We start from the raw sequence: 6,133 nt of genomic DNA, 5'->3' as shown, positions 1-6,133 counted from the left end.
TTCGATCCATGTCCCTGATCAGGGCGCATGTGGGAAGCAACCAATTGATGTCTCTCTCTCTCTCTCTTTCTCTACCCACCCTCTTCCATTCTCTCTGAAAATCAATGGAAAAAATATCCTCGGGTGAGGATTGACAAACAAAAAAGAATGAGTTTACAAAGAATATTCATATACCTTCTACTCAGATTCACCTATCATTACCATTTTACCGCATTTATTTTATCATTTGTATTTCTATCTATATCTTTAATATTTTATCAAATGTTTTGAAAGTTGCATCCATAAACTTGGCCCTTTACCCCTAAATATTTAAATGTGTATTTCCTAAGACTAAGGATATTCTCCTGCACAACCACATTAGTTATCAACTTCAGTAAATATAACATGGAGCAATTTTATCTAATTGGCTTGCTCCAGTGTAGAGGTACTATATTTTACTATTTTAATTTATAAGCAATCTGTGGGGAGGTACTAAGGCCATGCAAATATCCTCCTCCTTGTCAAAACTTCCCCCTAGATTTAGAATCTATTGATAGTTCTTGCTTGATCCAATCTTTCCCGGGGTTACAAAATAAATTCTTATCAATTTTCCTCTATGGTTTATGCTTTAAGAGGTCTTTTCAAAATGCAGGTATAAAAGGTCAAATTGTGGGAAGTTTATTGCAGCCCTTAAACCTCAGTGGAATTGGGAGTCAAGGGGGAAAAGGGGCAAACCCAAGCTGTAGCATCAGGTAGTTAGTAGAAGGAAGGAAATAAAAATCAGAGGTCTTGTTTAGTATACTAGTATACTACCACGACTCCAAGATAGTCTGTATTTTCCATTACAGATTTACCTTAACTCTAAAGCAATTGTATTTCTTTTATGTGATATGATAGTTCCATATTTACTTTTCTCTATAAAGTGGCTTTCCCAGCACTATCTATTAAATAATTTCTCCTTTCCCCACTGATTCTGAAACAAAGCACTTTTTATCATATTTTACATCTGCATAGGTAACTGAGCTCTCCATTCTGGTATTTCTGTCTGTTATGGCATCTATTACTACTATGACTTATGGAGAGAATTGACTTTTTTTTTATCATCATACCATCTATGAACAGTGTCTATTTGAGCCATGTTTTAAAAATGAGTTTGTGCCCAGCCAGTGTTGCTCAATGGTTGAACCTTGACTTATGAACCAGGAGGTCAGGGTTTGATTACTGGGGTTGCAGGCTTGATCCCCAGTGGAGGGGTGTGCAGGTGGCAGCCGATCAACGATTCTCTCTCATCCTTGATGTTTCTGTCTCTCCCTTCCTCTCTGAAATAAAAACACATTTTTTAAAAACGAGTTTGTGCCCTGGCTGGTGTGGCTCAGTTGGTTGAGCCTTGTTCTGTGGCACTGTGTTTGCTGGTTCTATTCCCAATTCCCAGTTAGGGCACATGACCAGGTTGTTGGCTAGATCCTTGATGGGGGTGTGTGCAGGAGGCAGCTGATGTTTCTCTCTCCCTCTCCCTTCCTCTCTCTAAAATTAATAAAATACATTTAACCACAGTATTGTCTGTGTCCATGGGCTATGCATATATGCACATTAAGTTACTAGGTTAATCTCTTCCCATCAACCCCATTCCCTCTGAGATTCGTCAGTCTGTTCCATACTTCTATGTCTCTGGATCTATTTTGTTCATCAGACAGACAATAGTGGTGAACGCCTGGGAGAGGTGGGTGCAGGGTAGGGAGGTTCAATGGAGAAAAAAGGAGGCATCTGTAATACTTTCAACAATAACAATTTTAACAAACTTTTTTTTTTAAGTTAGCTGGGCCTTTTCCATTAGGTTAACTTCATCGTTATCTTAAGATTTGTATCTAGTTGTTAGTCTAGTGCAGTTCTAAATGTTTTGTCTCAGACCACCTTCACAGCAGGGGTTGGAAGCCTGCCACCTACTTCTGTTATTTTACTGGAATATGACCACACTCATTTGTTTACATGTTGTCCACAGCTGCTTTTATGGTACAATGGCAGAATGGAGGAGCTGTAACAGACATGGTCTACAAAACATAAAATATTTACTAACTGGTCCTTTAGAGAAAGTTCACCAAACCCTACTTTACACCTAAAATTGAAACTCCCAAGCAACTTTTATATATTAATGGTGGGTGCTAAGTTTTCCAAAAGTCTAGTTTTTACTTGAAAGCACGATTGTAGTATTGGCAACACTGTCAGTTGTCCTTGCAATGACTAGTTTACTTGTGTGCTGTATCTCTGAAATAGGGATGTATCCGAAAATCTAAAAAGATATTTAATGATTTTTAGTTACCAAAAAAAAAAAAGCCAATGCTTTAAAAACATACTTTTAGTGAGCAAATTTGAGAAGAGTGGCATTGTTTCACATATTTGCAAATCTCTTTATGGTCTTAACAGAAGACAGTCATCTATCTGCTTTTGTTTTCAATGTGTTGCCATATATTATTTTGGTTAAAGCATATGAAGAAAATCTGGCCTCAGAGGTATGTGGTTGGAAGAAAAGTATTTTAATAGCCTTTTCAGATTTGTGTATGTTCTTTGATATTACACCCAATCTTAACAAATGATAATTTCATAAAGGGTACTTGCAATGTAGAACCTAACACTGAATCAATGATCTTTTCATACTATTACAATTAAACCCACTGATCATTTAGAAAATATTGGCTAATCCATGAACTTCCAAATGTCAACACATTTCATTCTACAATATTTAAAGTCACATTCATTAATACCATCACTGATCTTTTCAGAAGTCTTCACTGAGGCTGTCAAGCTAGTAGCAGGTACTAGTTTTCTAAGTTCTAATTTTTACTTGAAAGCTCAAATTTTATCACTTCCAACAAATGTTTTCAGTTGTATTCTTTCAAGTGACAGGCTCATTTTATTCACTTGTGAGAAAATGTCTTCCTCAAACCAAGTTTGAAAAACCAGTCAATTCTTTCAAGTAAAAATGGTGTTCCATGAGCAGCAGTGGCTAGTTTAGTTTGCAACTGAAATAGTCACACACGTTTTTCCTTGCGACAACTGTACTTCCCAGGATGAGCAGAAGTGCTTTATGTAGCACTTCCTATTTTGTCACATGAAATATTAAAAAGATGTGCACTCAAGGGCTGGATATAATGAGATTAAGAGTTTTTATTGCTTTGCAGGAACAGCTAGGTAAAATTCACTTTAAAAAATTGTTTGCTTTTGATAACCTTTATCAAAAATATTCCAATTGCCGAAACCGGTTTGGCTCAGCGGATGGAGCATCGGCCTGCGGACTGAAAGGTCCCGGGTTTGATTCCGGTCAAGGGCATGTACCTGGGTTGCGGGCACATCCCCAGTAGATGTGCAGGAGGCAGCTGATCGATGTTTCTCTCTCATCGATGTTTCTAACTCTCTCTCTCCCTTCGTCTCTGTAAAAAATCAATAAAATATATTTAAAAAAATTCCAATTATTCTTAGATTTCTAATATTTAATATCATAAACTACATACTGAACTGTATCAAATTTGCAAAAGACCCAACCAATTCTGTATCTGACACTCCAGTGGATCAAATCAGCAATAGGATTTCACTTAGATTCTGTCCCCACTTTCTGATCTGCCATTATATCAAGTTGTGAACTAAAAGCCTGGACTGGAACAGAAAATACTGGCTTTTTAAGAATGAGCAAGTTAATAAATATCTATTTCACCTATATATCTTTGCATAGTACAAAATAAGGTCCGTTGGATGTGATTTTGAAAAGGTCATTCTGGACAATTGATTTAACATTAGAAAATGTCATCTTCGGCACAGGTGTGTAACCAATTAACTCACCCAGAAAATGCAACCCCATATATGAAGTCTCATTGAATGGATTCATCTAAATCAAATAACCAGAAACACAAATAAAAAACAGATAAGCATACATTTCCCTCATATATTACATACCATTTTAAAAAAAATAAAAATCTCATAAAAGAATCACAAAGAAGTTCTAGTTAGAAATGTCAGTTTGAAAGAATCAATTGCAGTGTTTAAGTTACTTCATTTTATTTTCTAATTGCAATTACTTTGCATCTGATTTTTTTTACGTAATTCCACATGGAAAACAAAACCTCTAAATCAGTCAATACTAATTAGATCTCATGAATCTATAAAAGGATGTAAAAGGACTCATTAAAGACTTAAGAATGAAATATAACCAGAGCTATCACTATTACTATAAACTTTCTCTAAAGAAATATAGAGCAGTTGGTATTTAGCAAAACATCTTCAAGCAATTTGGAGGCTTCCATCTGTTAGTCTTACAATGAATTAAATGAGGAAGGTAGCAATTATTTTAAATATGTTTTTATTGATTTTAGAGAGAGGGGAAGAGAGGAATAGTTCATCGATGAGAAACACTGAATGGCTGCCTCCTGCGCAGCCCCTACTGAAGATTGAGCCAGCAGTCCGGGCATATGCCCTGACCAGGAATCCAATGGGTGATCTCTTGGTTCATGGGTCGATGCTCCACCACTGAACCACCCAGGCCGGGTGGTAGCAATTATTTTAAATAGTGTCAACATGAATATACAAATATATATTCTACCTATACATTTCTTTTATTACAGGAACCCAAGACTACAAGTAAAAGAAATGGTAAGTAGAGAATGTGAAAGACACGCATATTCTATCTCACACAATCCTAGATACTGAATGAAAAGCAGTGGACACGGCTCTATGTTCATTACATGTATGAATCACAAATTAATTCCCAGCAATTCTGTGACTCTGCAGGTACTGTTCTTGTCACCCCCATCTTACAGGTGAGGAGCCTGAAGCTGAGACAAGTAAAAGGAAGAGTGGGGTTTGGGACACAGGCTGACTCCAGGGCCCAAGCTCTTCACTCTCCCTCACATTGCCTTCTAAGCACCTGGCAGCTGGGGAGAAGAGAGGACATAGTCCAATACACTCTCCAAATTCCTTGGAGAGGCTAGTGTCTTATCACACTTATAGTAAGACTTAATTCAGATTGTATACTTTTCTGAATAGGAAGAAAAAAAAAAAGCAAGGATAAAAACAATGGTAGTTTTAGGTAGTGTGAAAGTTCATGGGAGTCCAAACAGCATAAATGAAACTTCTCCTTGCAAAGCAGGATAAAAAATCTTAACGCCTTATACCGATACAAATCTTTTTCATCTTTATGACAGTCAGGTAACATAAAGAACCTCATTTGCATTCTGATACTTTAACAGTCAAGCCACAGTTAATACTGAATGCTGTTAAATCTGTACATAATACAAATAAAGTATAAATCCACCTAGGTTTCATTTGAAACATGCTTTTACCTAATGGATTACTCAGTTGCTCTTTAGTCAATACAGACAGCAATTTAAAGATGTTATTCAACATCCTATAATTTAGTATTTACATGGTATGTGAGACTAAGTTTAACCACAAGTCACAAAGAGTTTTGTAAGCAACTAAATTTATAGCCATGATACCCTAAGATGTGTTGAGTAAACCAATGGCCATTCCTTAATGAAATGCAAGAATTTTCATCATGCATAGTTTGCAGGCTCCTTAAGAGGGGTTCTCTTTAAGAGGCTGGATGTTCAAGATTCAACAAATAAATCTTGGCAAGTCTTTTTTCACACAAACACTTGGTTTGGTTATTTAGCCGCTTTAGTAATATAGCATATTTATACTCTAACTGGAAGTGGAATAAACACTACATGAAAAATGCAAGCCTATCAAGTTTATTAATAACTATTACACCTCTTAACAGTAAGACTATTATCTGGATTTCAAACATTTTATTTTCTTTCAGAGCACAATTTATAGTATTATATTTTACAAATCAGTATAACCAAACAACAAAAAAACCTTTTCTTAAGGACCACTTCCATTGCTCATTTGAAATATATTGATGAAAAGATTCATTTCCACATGAAAAGTAAGTTACTAAAATAATCCCGAGTAGTGTTGATATAAGCTACAATTTTAGCCCAACTATTCCAATTATGGGTATTATGATTTCAGATTTTCAAGGATGCAACACTACACTGAGTTGTTACTTCCAAGGCAAGAAAGAAAAAAATCACTAGCAAATGTATGATTTGGGCCATCGTTGTAATTTTTAAAGAATCTTTAAATAAACCATATTTGTTTTATG

The 6,133-nt window shown here is 35.8% G+C and overlaps 1 long non-coding RNA gene across 1 annotated transcript in view; it reads left to right on the top strand.

The window, feature by feature from the left end:
* Nucleotides 1-4,733: 4,733 nt before the first annotated feature.
* The window catches only part of LOC107183290, a 15,167-nt gene continuing 13,767 nt past the window's right edge, over nt 4,734-6,133 (top strand). Inside the window, exon 1 of the long non-coding RNA XR_001514072.1 lies at nt 4,734-4,808. This is a non-coding gene — a long non-coding RNA (uncharacterized LOC107183290). The remainder of the gene's footprint in view (nt 4,809-6,133) is intronic.

Source organism: Myotis davidii, unplaced genomic scaffold, assembly GCF_000327345.1.
Source record: "Myotis davidii unplaced genomic scaffold, ASM32734v1 scaffold161, whole genome shotgun sequence".
Classification (NCBI taxonomy): domain Eukaryota; kingdom Metazoa; phylum Chordata; class Mammalia; order Chiroptera; family Vespertilionidae; genus Myotis; species Myotis davidii.
Note: the sequence above shows the minus strand (reverse complement) of the source record. Positions and strands in the feature narration are given on the sequence as shown.